General features: G+C 34.3%; 1 pseudogene; it reads right to left on the reverse strand.

The window, feature by feature from the left end:
- Positions 1-736: 736 nt before the first annotated feature.
- LOC120158752 lies at positions 737-18,063 on the reverse strand (annotated as a pseudogene).
- Positions 18,064-19,704: the final 1,641 nt, after the last annotated feature.

Raw genomic sequence — 19,704 nt, forward strand, 5'->3', positions numbered from 1 at the left:
CTATTTTCTTTAATGTTCAAATTTGGCTGTGAAATTTGCAAGTGTTTTATTTTAATCACCATTTGGTGTTTGATTTAATTACTGTTAGGTTCTTTAAATTTTTAACTATTTTTTTATTTATTTATTATATTTTTTTCTGTTTTTTACTTTTGTTTTGTTTTATTTCATCTTTTCCTTTATTTTATTTCTTTATTTATTTTATTTTATTCTTTTTTATTTTATTATTTTACTATTTTTTTTATTCATTTTTACAATTTTTTTCTTCTTTTGATTTATTATTATTATTTCATTCTTATGTTTTGTTTCTTTCATTTATTTAAATATTTATTCTTATTTTTTATCTAACATTTTTAACTTTATAGAGAAATCCCAACTGATCAAAGGTAAAAAATTCGAATCGAATGTTTTAAATTTAAATTTAAATTTCAAATTTTCGCTACTAAGACAACCGACAAATTAATTGGTACTGAAATGGCGGTTCAAGTGTGCTAATCCTTCATTGACCGTAGCCGACTCATGAATCCGTTACATTTATGGTAAAACGTAGATCAAGTAAGATGGTGTTCGATCCACCTAAATGTTTTTAAAATGATCGGTGGCGACTTCAAATCATATTTCTTAAGTCGAATCCCAATTTCGGACCTACCCTAAAGACGGTTCCGACAGTAGGAAAGATAATCAGCGAGAACATTGGCTTCTCGAGCAATATGAGTGAACTTAACTCTCCAAGTATGAGTTACGAACCTATGAATCCTGCGAAGAATGGTGCTTGAAATATGGGCCACCGACTAATATTCCTAGGATAACCAAACAACCAAGTTCCATCCTCGTCACGAAGTGCTCCTCCACTAGTCACCTTAATCGAAGGAGGAGCCGCCGCTCTGTCAATATTTAGTTTCACAGATTTGGAAGTAGGGGGAGTCCACCTATGTTTCCGGTTTTGGAATATATTGCGGCGCAGAGTCTTGGCTTGGTTATCTCGAAAGGTTTTGGCCCATGTCCACGTGACCGAATTATTTCCTGCGCCGACCAAATTTGACCATTGAAGATCAGACAGTCTTGCTGCTTCCAAAATCTCCAAATCAGAATGCCGAAAAAGATGTCTCCAATACAGATCAACATGATTCCAGCCTGCATTAACAGAAAGATTGGAAGAAAGCCAATCAAAGAGATTCAAAGAAATGAAACTTAGCTTGGCCTGACTGGGAATAAAGAGATCACATATGCTGCGAGTCAACTGACAATCCCGAAGCGTGTGAAGGATAGTCTCTTCTCCACTTGCAAATCGGACAAGAGGCATCCCTGGTAAGTATAATTTAAACGAATGAAGTCATAATTGAGTTTTTGTTATTGTGTATATGCGCTCGATTTTTAGTATGCAAGTTGAAATGTCTTTTAGTGGGAAATAAAATGCTTTGACTCAGTCTATCACAACATTTGGTTTAAAAAAATAATAATATGGCCCTTCAAGGGTTTATTTTATTTTTCAGGAAAAATATTTTAAAATTTAAATTATACAAGTATAAAAAATTTTAAATATAAAATTATTAAAAATAAAAATTAAATTACTAAAAAATTAAAAATATTTATATCAACTAGAGTGATTGAAAATGTTATTGTTAAATGATTCATTCAATTTAGAGATAAATTATAATGTGAATTTTATTTTATTTAGCCGAATAATTATACTATTATGTTCATACATGTCAATTTTAATGTGAGTTTTATTTTATTTTTATTTATAGAGACGATTTTTCTATTTCTTGAAAAATTTTAAAACTGTCAAGGATAATTAAAAAAAATCTCAAACACATGGATTCATATTTAGTGAATTTTATTTTCCTCTATCATGTTATATTCACTAAAATACTCTTTTTAATTGTATAACTATTTTTCTAATTATATATTTTATGATATACATAAATTTTAATTTTATCACTTTTAAATTTTATTTTTTTATAAAACTTTATATTATTTAGTTAGTTCAATTTTATAAAAGAATTAGTGAAATCGAATTAGAAAGACATTTAAAGTTTAAGATAATATTTTTTAAAACAGGAAGTCTTGTATGTTATTCAATCCGATCGAACTATTCAAAGACAAGTCTGCACTGATTGATGTCTCGTTAAAAAACCTTCCTAATCTAGATGAAGGAACAAGAGCACCCGAACTAATTAAGAGGGGAAACCTACTCCTCTCATAGACCGGTGCGGTTTTCGAAGCGTCTAAGCACAGTTCACTCGCGTTGATTAATCAAGAGCTTTGCCGCCGCTCCTTAGGCTTACCTGTTGTATCAAACACTTCTTGCATTGTTTCCCAACTCTTCATACCCCCTCTTTCCTGTTAAGGTGAGGTAAAGGCCGGGCATGGTGGGGTAGGAGCACCCTGTCGGAAAGATTTTTGGATTGACCAAGAAGTCCTATGCCCCCCAAGTCGAATGGCGTTTTAACCGAAAGAACTTCTTGCGCAATTCTTGTCTTTCTGTTTTTTTGACCAGAAATTGTTTCTTGATTTCCATTTCAAATTGTTCTCTGGACTGAAAACACTCCCAAGGCCAAATGGCAAATCAAAAAAGCAATCCCATGTTCAAAAGAAGACCATAAAAAATTCATTACAACAAACATCACACAGCCATGTAATTGAAAATTCCAAAACTACAACACTACCTCAATAGCAAACAACGGGCATCTCCTAGAAAAAGCCAGCACATTCCCACCACCTCCCGAAAGCATATACAATCTAAACCAAAGAACACCAAAACCTTTCTCTTGTAAAATCGTCAGAAATTGACAACATTATCCGCACTGGGAACCCCACGCTCATGAAGCGAGAGGTCAGTCTCCTTTCCAACAAATCAGCATGAACCAGAGGGGACAACGCCCAGCAGACAACCAAATGCAAAACTTCGACCTCTCAACATAAAAGCTCCATCACAGCAATCTAACAGACCAACCAATCCGATAAATACTACTCCTGACGAGTAAGCAACCCATCATACTATTCAGTAAACTCCAGTATTCAACCAAGGGACCAATCTCCCAACAGGAACACAAAATAATGAATTGCAACGACCCACAACACAAAAATCAACCCAGTGAGTAGCATATCAAACAATGCATCACCAGCTACACTAACGCCTTGCTATAACTATTATGTGTGACTTTAAGTATCAGCCTACAAAAGCTTGCAGACCTCCTTGCTTGACCACCAAATCGACCACATAAATTGAACAATTCGTATAACTTAACCTACTATTGTTTACCAGTTAGCCTACCATTCGTTATGAACAATTTACGATAAACAATTATCCACATAAATCAGCCAACCAATAAATTACTGGTATCCATACCATACAAATCCCAAATAAAGAGAAACAAAACATGCTTAGCTCTGTCAACCACGTACCTGGATCATCCCATTTGGAGATTTGAAAAGTCTGATATCGCGAAATTCATATTTGGCCACTTACATTTGTACCAAAACCCTGTCTTCACAACTGTCGCATCAAAAATTCTTTCTTCATTCCATCTATTCTGTTCAAAGACATCTTCGTTTCTGCATAATCAAAGCGTCCAGAAGAAGTTGAACATTTCCGTAGCCCACACTTGCTTATGCTCAGTAGAAATATGTTGATCAGCCCATGAAACGACGAACAATCTTACATTGTCTGAGCATACGAAATTCAGGCACTACAGCGCAAACCACCTTGTCCAAATCCCCCAAATAAAATTGCAATGACATAGCCGATGATTTACTGTCTCCTCCTCCTCTTCACAGAAAACACACTTGCACGATTCTATATCCTCTACTCCGCTTTTCACTAACTCGACAAATGTTGGAATCCTTTCTATTGCAGCACTTCAAACAAACACTTGAACTTTCTCAGGCGCTAAATTCGACCAGACCAGGTCCCAAAATTTATCTTTAATGCCCCCGTCTCGTACTATAATGTTGCAAAAGCTGCTAGCCGAGTAGGCACTACTAGAATCGCTGCACTAGCTCAAACTATCTCTCATCCTAATCCTTTGTACTCTCCTCCTTAAAATTTTAAATCTCACTTCCGTCCAATGATCGTTCCAGAAGTCTATATTCCTCCATATCATTGAGGAATTTCTTGTTTGTGGAGGACATGGAATCATTAGGTATTGATCCATCCTGTACTTTGCATCAACAATTTCCTCCATAAAGATTGTGGTTCACACCCGTAGCGTCAAAGCCATTTGTTTAATAGCGAACAATTTAGAACTCGCACATCGTAGAAACCAAGCCCGCCATATGCCCTAGGCCAGCGCACATTATCCCATTTTACTCAATGGATTGACTTCACGCCCAATAGGAAATTTGCAATCTTCTTATTCAGGACAGTAACAATCGTCTCAGGCATTTTGAACTGCGAAAGGAAATATACCGGCATATTTACTAGGACCGATCTTATCAAAGTCAACCTTCCTCCAAACGAATGGAGCTTTCCTTTCCACCCATCCAATCTTGCACTAACCTTCTCCACGATAGGCAAGGCAAGGTAGGTTGTTGGGAGATTACCGAAGGCACATTTGATGAAACTCGCCCAATTTTGAACTCTTTGCACGGGCAAATTAACCCCATACAACGTCGACTTACTCACATTTAGGCTAAGGCCAGAGGCTACTTCAAATATTCCTAATACCCTCTTCGCGTTCCTAATCGACTCAAGATTATCATCCAAAAACATTATTAGATCATCGGCAAACTAGATATGAGACACACTCATACCGTTCGATCCCACCGAGACACCTCCAATCAATCCCACATTGACAGCTTTGGTTATCATACCGCTCAACGCCTCTCTTGCCAAATTGAATAGAAATGGGGACAAGGTGTATTCTTGGCGAAGCCCCTTCCTAATGGAAAATTTATTCATAGGAACACCATTAACCAAAACGGTGATGGATGCCGTCGAGATGCACATAGCCATCCAACGACGCCATTTTTTTACCAAAGCCCATCTTTCTCAAAACCAAGTCTAGAAATGTCCAATCGACTGAATCATATTCTTTCCTGAAATCTGCTTCGAAGACAAATGCTTTTCTTCTCCTTATGTTCAAATCATCAATGACTTCGTTAGTGATGAGCGAGCAATGTAATATTTGCTTTCATGAGATAAATGCAAATTGTGTCTCCCTAACTACTCCGTTAACACAGCCCGACAACCTCCTAGCCAATACACGAAGCACAATCTTATATAGACTACTGACTAGGGATATCGACCTATTATCATTAAGACGCTCTGGTGATTTCTTCGGAATGAGCGTTATGAATAAATGGTTAATTTGATTTCTCGGCCAATTTTCCAGCGTAGAACGTGTTGAAGAACTCCATGACCACCCCTTTAATATCACCCCAAATTTTTTTGTAGAAGTCTTGACCCTTCAGCTGAGAAGATAGCTGCTTTCACTTCCTCCTTAGAGGTAAATGTATAGAAATAAAATATGTATAGGATAGACAGATTGATGTTTATATAAATAATTAAATTTCGATGTAAAATATAATAATGTTTTTTTAATTTGTAGTAATTGAATTTTTATTCTTGGTATTTTATATTTATTTTTTTGAATAATTTTGTGTTTTAAATTAAAAATATTTTTAATATTTTAAAAATTAAATAAATCCATAGACTTTTTAGAAAGAAAAAATTTAACCCTCGAACTTGACAAAAAATCAATTTAATATATCTGCCACATTATCAACCACGTCACCAACCACCGTAAATTGTCATATTAACATTGTGAGATGTCACGTTGTAACGATCAACGATAAAAACTATTGATCAAATGACCACATTGACCTATTTTTTTAAGTTTAAGAGCCACATTGGATGAAGGCTACTTTGGGTTTTTTTTTCTTTTTTCCAAGAGTACCTCACATACCATTTTGCCTTATTTTAATAATTTGAGCGTGCTATGTTTTAAACCAATCGACGAATTCAATCTTTGACAAGTTTTCTATGAAATTAACTTTAATTTGTGATAATACAAACTCTTTGTTATTCAGCTAAATATCAATACAATTGGTTTGTCATAAAATCCATAGTGCTTTTCTACGGATTTATATAAACTTTCACTTTTTGCGGGGAAAAAAAAGGTTGTATATACGGACAACACATTATTCTGTTTGTAAATATTACACTGGTCTTCCTGCAGTACCATATACAACCAAAACAGGTAAAAAAAATGAGCTCTACTGAAACACCTTCTGTCTGTTCCATCACTGTGGGTCGATAAAGGCCCACTCGAAAACCTGCTCGTATTGAATGGCAGCATTATCCCAGGTGAAATCCTTCTGCATACATCTTCTCATCAACCCCTCCCAAGTTGACTTATGATCTATGTAAGTTCTTATAGCCGTTCTTAATGCCTGCAGTGCAGTACGATCAAACTTATTCTTGCGAAAATCGCATTTTGTCAATTTCGGAGGCCACAGGGGCAAATGAATAGCATTTAACTTACATTCAGCATACAGTCTTTTGGGAAGGGAGAAAAGGCCCACCTGTTAACACAGTTCAAACCATACCATTTTAAGAGAAACTCCAAGCAAATGAAATACTAGGACTCGGTAGATGAAAAAAAAGGTAAGGATTGTATACCAAGTGCCTTCACCACTACCATCCCCGGCGTAGGGATTGAAGTTCTCTACCATGTCCTGAATAAGAGTAGTTTGGAGGCGTGTGATGAACGTAATTCATAACAAAGCGAATGTCACGAGAACGGTATTGTTTTAACATACTCCAAGTCCTCCTGTGGCATGAACTACAGGGATGGTTCCATATCTCATCGCATACAATTGGTTTAATCCATAGGCTTCGAATCTTGAGGGCATCAACAGTATGTCACAGCTGCTCTATTCCAAAACCATGATAAGCTATTGGTATCTCTAGTAACAGGTTTAGACCCAAAAAAAAAGGTTTCTGATTACCCTGCAGTGATCATATGAGAGATTGGAACATTAAATCCAACCCAGCAACGAAATTTATCTCTGTAAGTATTCTCTGCCGATCTCATCCAGTTCTCATAAAGTGGGTCACCAGAGCCTAGCATTACCTAACCAAATTCAGAAACTTAGTTCTCCTATAAGTTACAGAAACAACAACTAGAAAACTCAATAACAGGTAAAAGAGGCCACGAGGCAACGGCCCAGACTTGAGAATTGCTAGAGGACAATTTCATCTTAAATCACCAGATTCATCAACATGAGGAAGAATGATATTACATAGCAAAATTAATATCGATGACCAGCAGAAAATGCCTACACGAATACGGTCTTGAAAAATAGTAAATCATCTTTTACCTTCCATAAGGGGAAACATTACTTTGACCCTAGAAACATGAAAACACCATTCTACCAAACACAGGTCAACAGGATATTAATCAAAAGGAATACATCCTTGAATGCATTACACAAATTAAGAGTTATTCTGCTTGCACTTATCATGGTTATCCAATAAAAAGAAAGCCCACTTACAAATTGCACATCAGCTTCCATAAGTTCTGGAATAGCCCAGTGGATCAGGTCAATACCTTTCTGATAGTCAAGTCTCCCAATAAACCCAATCTGTAAATACGAACTTACTGAGAACTTAAGCATTGGTCTTTCACTACAAAGTCTATTCCAACATAAAGTAAAATCTTACCAAGGGACATTCAGGCTTAATTGGAAGACCAAATTCCTGTTGGAGAGCAGTCTTGCATTGAACCTGAAGTTCACATCTCGTTGGGAAAAGAATTCGGAAGAGCAACTTTGTCCAACTATAAATGGCTAATACTAGAAAAAAAATAGATTAACCACCTTTCCAGAGAGAGAAGCAGTCAAATAACGGAAAGGAATATGCTTATCTGAAGATGGGTCCCATTCGGAAACATGAATGCCATTTGTAATTCCTGATCATTAAATGTTCACAAAGACTGTGATATGATCTCGGTTATGTGTTTCGAATCATATACGATGCTGCCTGATCGTGATTCTAGTAAGAACTTCACAGTGCTTTGATAGGTTGTAAGTTATGATAAAGTGGTTTGAAGGTGATGGAAGAGTGATGAATGTTGTGGGTTTAATGAAATGAAGGAAAGTGGGGAAAATGTAATGGTGATAATAATTTATAGTGTGGAAATAATGGAAGTAAGGTGAAGGTAAAAGATATTATGGCGTGAGAGATGAATGATGAAATAAAAAGTATGGATTGTGACCCGCTAGCTATATGGAGCTAGGAACCAACAATAAACAAAGATGGAATCAAAGTGATAGAGGGTGGAACGTGACCCACTAGCTATAGGTGAGCTAAGAACCAACGTTATAAAAAAATGAAATGGAGGAAGGATTCAAGACTAACAAGAAACCAATAGAGTTTTAATCCAAGAACTAAAATGAAAGCAACTTTTCAAAGAGTTTATTATGCAAAAAAGTTCTAAGTACAAATGCCATGGATGTGCCTATTTATAGTGTTGATAGGCACCATATGAAGAGTTTTTTTACAATTAAAATAAGAAATCACCTAAATGCAATTGAATTCAATTAAATGACTTAGCAATCTTCTTATCCTTTGATGGCTGGCCATGTGGATTGAAATTGGATGAATTAAGCTTTAATTTGAGATAATTCCAGCCTTAAATTCGTCCAAAAAGGAGGGGTGACTCTTGGGCTTCAATGGGGGATAACATCAACCTTGAATGCCTTGAATTGATGAATTTAGATGATATTAAATGGCTTGTCTCTTGGTATAAGATGAAAGGACTCTTCCTTGGATCAAACTCATCCAAATCATCCTTGTATAAAATTCTCGTACTAAAAATTCCAGCATGCACTGTCTTCAGTAAATCGATCATATCTCAAGCTCCCGATATCAGATTGAGGTTATTCAAAAGGCATTGAAAAGATAAGAGATAGAGGAATAATTTCCAATTGATTTCTGGACCAAAAAACATCTGTATCGCATCCAGAATTTGAAGACATTCTGACTGATATTCTTGTATCTTTTGAAACCGTTCAACTTCTCTCATGCACCTAAACACAAAGGTGAACTTTATTCAATCTTTAATTGAAAACATGCATAAAACAATTAAGAGTTAGTTTAATAAATAGACTAGTTTGATGATTAAACTAGTTTAATTAACTAACTAACTTTATTCAATGAACTAGATGCATGAATGAAGTAGCTTACTAAATGATCTAAATATGCATAAATGAAATACTTCCCAAAATGAACTAGATGATTTAAATCCAATGCATGCTTAAATGAACATCACACTTATTAAATGCAATGAATGTCACGTGACTAATAAAACTCATGCAAATTTATGCAATGAATAATATCATATGATAAGTATCTCCTAAGAGGTAAATACAAACATATGATGAAATATAGTGCATAAATAAGCAGGTATAGGATAAAGTAAGGTAGAACTCCCTTTGAATCAGCCTTGGTGAACTTCAATGATATAATCAAATCAAGACGAAAGTTAGGGCTAATTGGGATCACATCATTCCCTCCCTCTTTAAAGCAATTTGTCCCCAAATCGACGCTTGCTACAAAAGGAAACAATCTCGACTTCCTTTTAGTTGGGAACTTCTTCATTCTTGTTTTGCACAAACACCATTCTTTGGAATTAAGTTTTTTCTTGCTTGTCCACTTTATTTCCATGTTGTTCATCCGAATGGATGTATGTTCTTTGCACTCCTTCTTTGTGTTCCTTTGAATCATTATGAAGGTGGGTGGAAAGTTTTGACCTTTAAACTCCTTCAAGTAAGTAGGTTACACCATTTCCTTTAATCTTTGTTCCCTTTCATATGATGGCTCTTGAGTAGGTGGATAGCCTTTTCTTCAAATCAACTATTTGCAAAATGGAGAGTGGAAATTTCATCTCAAGATTTCAAAGAAATTTATCCTCGCAACTCAATACATCAATTCCTTGTTTTTGAATCATCCCTCTGAAAAGTAAATGAAAGTTAGAAGTAAATAATTCAATAACAAAAGAAATGGAAAAATCAAACCATGGAGGATGCTTGATGATATTATTGGGCACCGGTTCCTTGGTGATAGAAAACACCATTGGATCATCCTTTGAAACATGATTAAGGCATGGATGATGTTTGATCATCATTAGAATTGACAATGTGTTTGACATGTCTCTTGAAGTGCTCTTCCCGTCATCCTCTAACAATGAAAATTCAAGAATAGAAGAAGAATGGTTAAGGTTGTTAGTGCAAAATGAAATTTGACTCTCTCTCTCTCTCTTTTGCACAAACAATTTCTTTTTTAAACACATCCTTTTCACTCTCATCTTCTTTTTGAATTTCTTTTTCAATGTCACTCTTATTCTCTTATTCTTCGAAAATCTCCTCTTTCCCCATTTTTTCACAAAATTCTTTTTCTCTGTTCTCAATGTCTTTTTCAACTCTTATTTCTTCTTCTTTTTTGCAAACACTTTCAGTTTGTAGTTGTTTTTGCAATTATTTTTCTTTGACAAAATTATCAAACACTTGAAGACGAGCTAGATTTTCTGGATTGAAAGATGCATAATTTCTTAGCTTACTTTGTGTTGAACTTATGACATTACTTGTTTTTTGAAAATTGGGATCCTCCTTGTAAGATCTTTCGCTCCAATTTGATGTAGAATTAGAAACAAATCGAGTGTCGTCTCTCCTCTTTACTTACCTTTTGATCTTTAGTGGAGGTGTTTGTGAACAAGAACCTTTTTTGATTATACGATCCAACTTCTTTGAGATTGGGTTGAGATACTTTTTGAGCAAACTCCTCATTTCTTATTTGAAATCTTGAAATTGAGAATTTGATGAAAAATCTCGTACGTTGTCTCTTGTATAATCATTTGGTCTTGTATACTTTCGAGACATAATGAAAAGAAAAGATTAATAAAGATGAAAATAAACCTCACCAACACAAAAAAATCTCACCAATACACTCCAAAGAAAAATCACTCCCACTCTTTTTTCACTCGGGATGCTTTTACCCCTAATGTACACTCTTGCCTTTTACCGCTCTTGCTTTCCTTTAAAGTTCTTGTGGAACTCCCTCGAGGTTTATAAGGTGTCTTGTAGACTTCAGTTGAAACAATTGGGGCTTTGTTGGAAAAATGATGTGAGTAAAGAAAGAATTGGCTACAAGGAATAACAAAGATGAGAATAGGCAATGAAATCGTAAATATAATAAAAGAAACGATGAAACGAATACAAAACCTTCTTAATTATTTTTTCAAAGATGAAAAGAATTGCTCTCGCTCTCTTAAATTTTTTATTTTTTTATTTTTTAACAAACCCAAGATTGAGAAAATGATACGCTTACTGAATCGACTTTCTCTGATACCAAATGATATGATCTTGGTTATGTATTTCGAGTCATATACGATGTTTCCCGATCGTGATTCTAGTAAAACTTCACAGTACTTTGATTGAAGACTGAAAATGCACAAATAATGTTATAAGAAAGAAATTGATATAAGGAAATTAAAAATGAAAGGTTGTAAGTTATGATAAAGTGGTTTGAATGTGATGGAAGAGTGATGGTTGTTGTGGTTTAATGAAATGAAGTAAAGTGGGAAAAGTGTAGTGGTGAGAATAATTTATAGTGTGGAAAGAATGGAAGTAAGGTGAAGGTAAAAGATGTTATGGCGTGGGAGATGAATGATGAAATAAAAAGTATGGATTGTGACCCGCTAGCTATATGGAGCTAGGAACCAACAATATACAAAGATGGAATTGAAGTGATAGATGGTAGAACGTGACCCACTAGCTATGGGTGAGCTAGGAACCAATGTTATAAAAATTGAAATAGAGGAAGGCTTCAAGACTGACAAGAAACTGATAGAGTTCTAATCCAAGAACTAAAATGAAAACAACCTTTCAAAGAGTTTATTATGCAAAAAAAATTTCTAAGTACAAATGCCATAGATGTGCCTATTTATAGTGTTGATAGGCACCATATGAAGAGTTTTTACAATTAAAATAAGCGATCACCTAAATGCAATTGAATTCAATTAAATGACTTGGCATTCTTCTTATCCTTTGATGGTTGACCATGTAGATTGAAAATGGGTGAATTAAGCTTTAATTTGAGATAAGTTCAGCCTTAAATTCGTCCAAAAAGGAGGGGTGACTCTTGGACTGCCTTTTTTTGTTTGCAAATGGAAGAAAAGATGATAGATGAAGTCATAGGATGAATGTGGACATCCTACATGTTCAAATCAGTTTGTCTCTTCAAATTCCTTGCTGATTTTATCACTTAATTTGGTGAATAAATGAAATAAAATCAGCCTTCAAAAGATGATAAAGGCCTTGAATGATAAGTTTTGAATGCTGGTTATTGCATGTCCCTTTGCTTAAACATGAATGGCCTTCAATGGGTGATAACATCAACCTTGAATGCCTTGAATTGGTGAATTAAGATGACCTTAAATGGCTTGTCTCTTGGTAGAAGAAGAAAGGACTCTTCCTTGGCTCAAACTCATCCAAATCATCCTTGTATAAAATTCTCGTAATGAAAATTCCAACCTGCACCGTCTTCAGTAAATCGATCATATCTCAAGCTCCCGATATCGGATTGTAGTTACTCAAAAGGCGTTGAAAAGCTAAGAGATAGAGGAATAATTTTCAATTGATTTCTGGACCAAAAAACATCTGTATCGCATCCAGAATTTGAAGACATTCTGACTGATATTCTTGTATCTGTTGAAACCGTTCAACTTCTCTCATGCACCTAGACACAAAGGTTAACTTTATTCAATCTTTAATTGAAAACATGCATGAAACAATTAAGAGTTAGTTTAATAAATGGACTAGTTTGATGAATGAACTAGTTTAATTAATGAACTAACTTTATTCAATGAACTAGATGCATAAATGAAGTAGCTTACTAAATGATTTAAATATGCATAAATGAAATACTTCCCTTAAATGAACTAGATGCTTTAAATGCAATGCATGCTTAAATGAACATCACACTTATTAAATGCAATGAATGTCATGTGACTAATAAAACTCATGCAAATTCATGCAATGAATGATATCATATGATAAGCATCTCCTAAGAGGTAAATACAAACATATGATGAAATATAGTGCATAAATGAGCAGGTATAGGATGAAGTAAGGTAGAACTCCCTTTGAATCAGCCTTGTTGAACTTCAATGATATAATCAGATCAAGACGAAAGTTAGGGCCGATTGGGATCACATCACTCTGGCTATGAAAATTTCGAATTCCTTCAGAGACTATAAACATGACTGGAGAACACGTGATCCAAAAGCCCTATGCATAATCCATGCATGTAATCTTTGATATAATCGTCTGCTTTTGTCCAGCATGAAGCTTACGGACAAAACTAACTATGACTTCGATAAAGGTCTTCCCAAAATGTAAATCCCACTGAAAGTGGGATGTCACATTTTTTTATGTATTAGGCTTAACTATAGCTTAATTTGCAGTGCATTGGCCTAAAAGCTTCAGAGTTCTGCCAAATATCATAAAGGTCATATTCTATTCAGAAAGAAGAGAACACTTACCATTCAGAACAGCCCTCCGACTGCTTAATATCTCATGTAAACCATATCCACCTTCAACAGTTGTTATTTCCCATGCATAGCCAACAAATACAGTTGGCAAAAGCCATCTTATAGAATCACTGAAGCTAATTCCCATACATGAAGCACAGATGTTCAGTAGCTTTTCAATCAGATTTACATAATATATATGATTGTAACGATCAAATAAAGCTCCATCCATAGCATTTAAATGCAACATTTTGACAATTCAAAGAATTAGCAACATTATATATCCAGACAAAAGACTAGATATAAATATACCATAAATAGCACACTATGTAAAATAAACCACCTTGCTAACGGTAAGTATTCGATCAGCTGTCACAATTGCACCCTTTAGAATATTGACAGCTTCCCCTGTGTCAAGAGCATGCGTCCTGGCCCATGTAGGAAACACCCATTCCAATGCCCCATACCAGTTTGAAGGCAATCCCAAATTCTTAAAGCTTGCTGCAGGTTCCACTCCCTTTCATATGGAATATAATTTATCTAAAATTAGCAGTTTAGAAATGCACGGAGTTTGATCCATGAGAGGTCGGTTTTAACCATTCTTATGGACTGAAGAAACCAAAAAGGAAATTTTAGCATCGGTCTTGGTAAGGCATTAACATGAGAGAACCAAGAAGAAAGCAAAAGGAATAACCATGAGGAAAGCATCTACCTGATGAGCAAGGTTATGAATTACAAGGATGCTACGAGCATCTTTATAAACACCGTGGGGACGGTATTAGGAAGCCAAAAGCCTGAAATACGTAAGATGTCAAACCAGCAGTCGCAGTAAAATTGCAAACTATATAAATTGAGTATAATGTGAAGTGTCAAACTAATTCATTGGTAAAACAAATTTTTATAGTACTTGAAATAGAGTTGGACCATAGCAGGCACATAATTGAAACAATAAGAAGGCAACATCTTACACCGGCACAAGACCAGCATGCCAATCATTGACACGGAAGAGACACTTCTCTCCATAGGTATACCCTCCCAATAGAAGCACTAATGGAGCTTCACATGCTGCATGGCAAAGTAAAGTAAACCGAAACTGTAGAAAAGATTGTCATTAGTGAATAGAGAAGTAATAAGCAATTTCATATTCAAACAAAAAACAAACAAAATTTTACCTGGTTATCACCACAAGAGCCATGACTATCACCATAAGGATTTCCGGCTCTATGGTAAGAAGGATGGTCCACAAAAACCTTATAATTGAGGAAACCGTTAACATGATTAAAGTTTTCTCCCACAGAATCAATTTGACAAAGAGATGAATGAAAGTTATTAACTACTAGAAAATTTGTTCATGATTCTCTAATAAATAATCTCTTTAACAAAATATTTGAGAGAAGGTTTGACGCCAGACAGAATAGTGATTATCCTGTAGGCTAGTTCCGACAGACGATTCACAAGAGAAAATTCGCCCAAAAACCAGAGAAAAAAAAAGTCTCTAGGGTTTAATAAAATATTATAAAATCAAACAATGCCAAAAAGCAGTCCACAAGCCGGACTGTTATAGCAAAAAAATCGTCTTTATTCGAATTTTGCCAAAAATAGTAAAATCCCGAAAATCACTCTAAATTGAAATTCGAAATAAAATAAGCAATCTCCCAAAAATTCGGCCTAAATCGGATTTAAATTGACTTCCTAATTAACAATCGAAATATTACCATAAATAGTAAAAATAACTAAATCTAGTGATTCGGAGGGGAAAACGGCAGAATTTGACGTTGAAAAAAAGGCCACATGGAGCGTATCTCAATGTGGAGAGCGTGCGCGTCGAAAAGAGCTTTCCGGATTGGGGTCTTATGCGCGATTCTGACAACTGTAGCCAAAGTTATGGCCAAAAGACTGAAACATACTCAAAACGACCCCAATGAGGAACATGTCACAATCAATTCCCGCCTTTGCGCTGATCTGCCAACTCATGGTATCTCAGCGCCATCAACGTGCAATCTGACAGCTCAGCATCATCTGTCTCGGATCCCCCTACATCAAGGTTTAGATTAAAAGTAGAGGTTCTCACCCAATCAACACCTTCCCTATACTCGTGGAAGAATGCAATCTCTTACTCCCCTCCAAAGCATTGTAGTCTGATACGTTTATTTGCATCAAAAACATGTGCAAAGTTTTCGTCTGTAGAGGTACCATTCAGGTATCTAGGGGAAACAACCATGACTCGTTGTCCATGGTTAGCCAACTATATAGGCAAAGAACCTCAAACATCTCCTAATCCGCCTGTCTTCGAGTAGGGTGCAGCTTCAGCAGTAACAAAAACAATATTGCAGGTGACTCTAGTTTCTACTTTTTCTATTTTAATTTCGTCGTCTTTATCTTTTGTAACAGTTGCCACAGCCACTTTAGTGTCAATGACTTCATGGTCACCTATGATACAATTAGATAAACCGCAGTTGGAATAAAAAATTCTATTTGATCCAAGTTAAACTACCTAGTGGGAGTGAAAAGCCAGCTAATCTCCTTACCGTAAAATCAAGCAAATTAGTCTGTGCATATTTAATTTTAAAGTGAAGTGATAAAATTTTATAGGAAGGCTCTTTGAACGTTGAAATTGTACTTTAAAATGTGATAAGTTTGTATGTCTTAATGTTTAACCTTTGTCATTTTTATAATTATATCTATTGCATCAGAGTTAAATGCACAAAGAGTAAATTGTTCAAGTTTTTAATAGATGGACTGATTTGCTCTAATCCTATAGTATAAGGACCTAATAGATAGTTTAACCAAATAAGCTTCATACGAAAGCCCCCTGCAGGCATGAGTAGAACTTTAATTTCACCATTGTCATAGGGCAATGAACAAATAAGACCCCAGAATCAGATATATATGAAAACCTAGGATTTTCTAGACAATATGGACAACATGCAGGGCTTAAACAATAGCCTATGTTTAATCGAGTAACATGCGCAGTAATCTAGATAGTGGGTGGAAAGAGAAAAATGGAATTGAATCTACCATGAATAGCTAATAAACATAGAATGCAAATTCCATCAAATCCCCAGTTTTCACATATGAGTATTGACTAGCAAGAAGCTCGAGTGTAGGTCGTATGTTCTGCATGACCAAATACATGCCTGACAAGTTACATGTGAAGATAGAATTAAATTGCTGACGCCGGCATAACAGTAGTATCGTGACGTTTTTTCAAAGTTATGGCACCACAACCACAATGTAAAACAGAGTTATTTTTATTAAACAAATTACGCCGTGGCATCTACAACATCTGTCATCGTGACACAATAACTGCAATTGCAACAACAATTTAGTACTATACATGCGAGAACATGATTCGGGCATATTCAAACTACAGTCAAAACACACCATATTTTCTTTTGACAATGAGCATTTGGGTTATTCAAGATTATATAATTATAAACAACTTTAAAAATTTAGTTCTTTCCATGTTAATATTTAATATTATGTTCATATGATATCTATATTGTGTTGGCAAAGTAGTCAACTTTGGTTCCACATCCCATGTGGTTGAACCCAAAATGCACGCAAATCTAGGGTAAAACTTTGCCTGAAGAAAGCGAAATGCCTAGTTAACACTTAAAACCCTTGGTGGGACACAGACAAAAAACATGTGACTTATTAAACCGGTAGCTCATTTTTTGTAATAGTCTGGGGTGAAGAAAATAAGATGAGCCAATTTGTTCTCAGAAAGAAAAAAAACAGGTGGAAAGTTGTAGTAACATTGAAATAGAGACAATAAAAAGTCACAGATTATCAGAGAAACGAAAATACCAGACGTGGAATCAAGTTTAAGCCGAAAACAGAGCCGGAAGCATCCCTGTCCAAGTTCAGCCTAACAGCATGCTTTTGTTCTTCAACGGAACCATTCCCAGATTTTTCAGATCTCACAACCTTCAACTTCCCATTTGGAAGACTCCTTTTCAAAAATTTGATCAAAACTGAGTCGGTAACTCGGCCTGAAAGTAAAACTTCTCGGCAATGCGAAGGTAGATAATTTACAAGATGATAGTACGCGAGTTGGTTGAATCGAATCCATTGGAAAACAGAGAATATTGAAAGAAACTGTGTGGGAAAAAAATCAAAAGAGAAGAATAGGAAAGGACTGGTTGAAAAAGGACCCGAGGAGAACAAAAGAGCGAAATGGAAGGAAGAACATGTGATAAAAGACTAAAAATAGGAGGAGAAATCAAGCTTCGTCCTCGAGGGTGAGAAGAATGATATTAAAATATTTTATTAGAAATGTTAATAAATATATTTTAAATATTTTAATAATTAATATTAAATTCATAAAATAAAATTATTTTTAGTATTTATTATTTGAAGTGAAAAGTTCGAAAAATGACTTACGGAAAATCAAAGCGTAACACAAAAAAAATTCTGTTGACCAGGAAAAAGTTTTACATTAACCAATCAGCTTTCCTCCAACCAAACACTGAAAAATGAGGAAAACGTTTTACTTTAAACAAACGGACCTAACCACAACACCTTCCATCTAACATCATTCTTATTTCAATCGTAACCTTTCTAATTTAACTCTTCTGAACAAAGGATATTATATTTTACCGATATCCAATCTATTTATTGATTAATTTGAATTGAGTATTGTAGAGGCAAGAATTATCCTTCCAACCCATTTTATTTCATTTTCAATTATTTGGATTCTAATATCTATCTTTATAGTGTCTTATCCCAACTGATTGTTGGTTGGTGCGAGTTATTTTGTTGATATGAAAAAAATATAAAATGATTTTTTCCACTATAAGAATGGGTTATTTAATTATTAAAAATAAGAGTAAATTATATAGATGATCATTAATGTTTGAGTAAATTTTTAGATTTTATTAAAATTTCTTTATATTTTTTTATTGAAGTTTCAAAAATAACAAATTAGTCATTAACGTTATCGATTTATAACAAATCGATCACTCGTTGTTAACAGTCGTTACTAGGGTAATAGGATGCTAATGTTATATATTATAACAATGGTGTGACACTACTGAGCTCTGCAACACTTCTTTATTCAGGGTGGAATATAGTTACCCTGGTTTTTAAGTGGAGGGGTAAGAAAAAAGAAGAATGGAGAAGAAGACAAAATTTTCTCTTTAAACTGTGTAGTTTACCCTAAAAATTATTAAATGATCATCCGATTATGAATATATTATATATCTAAAATTCATCTTTTTTTATTAAAAATTTAATAATCGTCTAAGTTAGACTTTAATTTATTGATTGAGATATGATAAAATATGATCTCATAATCTTAAATTACTATACAATACAAACAGTTATGGGATCAAATTTTATTATATCTCAGTTAATTATTTATTTAACTTTAGAAATATATATTTTATATTTTAGTTGACAAGAAAAAATAAATAAAACATATTAAAAAGAAAAAATCAAACTTCAAGATTGATGAGACAAATTCCATTTCGGCTTAAACTTATAGTATGATTAATTACATATATTTTTGTTTGTGTGTTGGAAATTTAAACTAATATAAAAATATGTAAATGTAATACGTATATGTATTAAGTACTATGTAGTGTCAATGTGTATTTTTCTAAAAATTAAGGAGTAAAAATATGGAAAAAATTGTAATAGGTTACATGTTAACCTGTGTAACCGAATCGTTAGTAACGGTTAACCGTTATCAGTTAATCGTTTTTTAATGGTTAGATTATGGTTAGTAAAATTTAGTAACCGTTACAACGATTAATCACATCGTTTAGATTAAACGGTACTGTTAACCGACCGCGAACACCCTTAATCGAAATACCATTTATCTATTTTTATTTATTATTAATAATAATAAAATTATGACGTAATCATTAATATTATTAATTTATCATTAATAATATTATATTACTAGCTCTCATCATATTAGGAGAGGTGGCTAGCGGCGAGCAGAAGCAAGGTTATGTTTTCTATTAGATATATAGGGATGGTTATTCTATCTAGATCTGATAAATTTCTATTCAATTTAACTTCATTTGGTTAATTATTTATTTTAAAATTTTAAATTTAAGTCAAATTTAAGTTTAGAATGAAAAATAAATTATCTAGGTCAATATGAAAACCTTGCATAAACGTTTGATTTGTTCTTATAAGTGTTGATTAGAAGACAAAATTT

The sequence above is a fragment of the Hibiscus syriacus genome, unplaced genomic scaffold (genome assembly GCF_006381635.1).
Source record: "Hibiscus syriacus cultivar Baekdansim isolate YM2019G1 unplaced genomic scaffold, ASM638163v2 tig00111330_pilon, whole genome shotgun sequence".
NCBI classification, from domain to species: Eukaryota; Viridiplantae; Streptophyta; class Magnoliopsida; order Malvales; family Malvaceae; genus Hibiscus; species Hibiscus syriacus.